Source organism: Sinocyclocheilus grahami, unplaced genomic scaffold (assembly GCF_001515645.1).
Source record: "Sinocyclocheilus grahami isolate Dianchi unplaced genomic scaffold, SAMN03320097.WGS_v1.1 scaffold453.1, whole genome shotgun sequence".
NCBI lineage: Eukaryota > Metazoa > Chordata > Actinopteri > Cypriniformes > Cyprinidae > Sinocyclocheilus > Sinocyclocheilus grahami.
The window spans coordinates 820,011-820,403 of record NW_015505632.1 but is presented as its reverse complement, the minus strand read 5'-3'; positions in this window follow the sequence as shown (position 1 = coordinate 820,403).

The following is a 393-nucleotide window of genomic DNA, read 5'->3' as shown; positions in this document are numbered from 1 at the left end:
GCTTTATCCACCTTATTCCTGATGAGCCTACTGCGTTTTGAATTTTGGGTTGCACTTCCGGTTTGGGGAACTTTCATTCAAAAAGACTGAAACAAATAATTTCAAATCATAAAGTTGCCTTATAAATAAAGCTTATCCATCTTTTTGAGTGAATGAGCTGTTGATTTTCCTTTATGTTTTATTTTTAGACATCACGAGAATAATGTAACGCTTGGTATTTTAAAGTGGCGTTACGAATATCTATGTCAAGCTCGTTTCAGCCTCTGCATCTTTTCCTCATGATTATTTTATTTTTTGTCTTTGCATTCCGCTGTAATAGTATAAAAATTGATACTACACATTTGTGGTCTGTTCTTCCGATTTAATTTAAGACATATAATTCACTAGAATTTA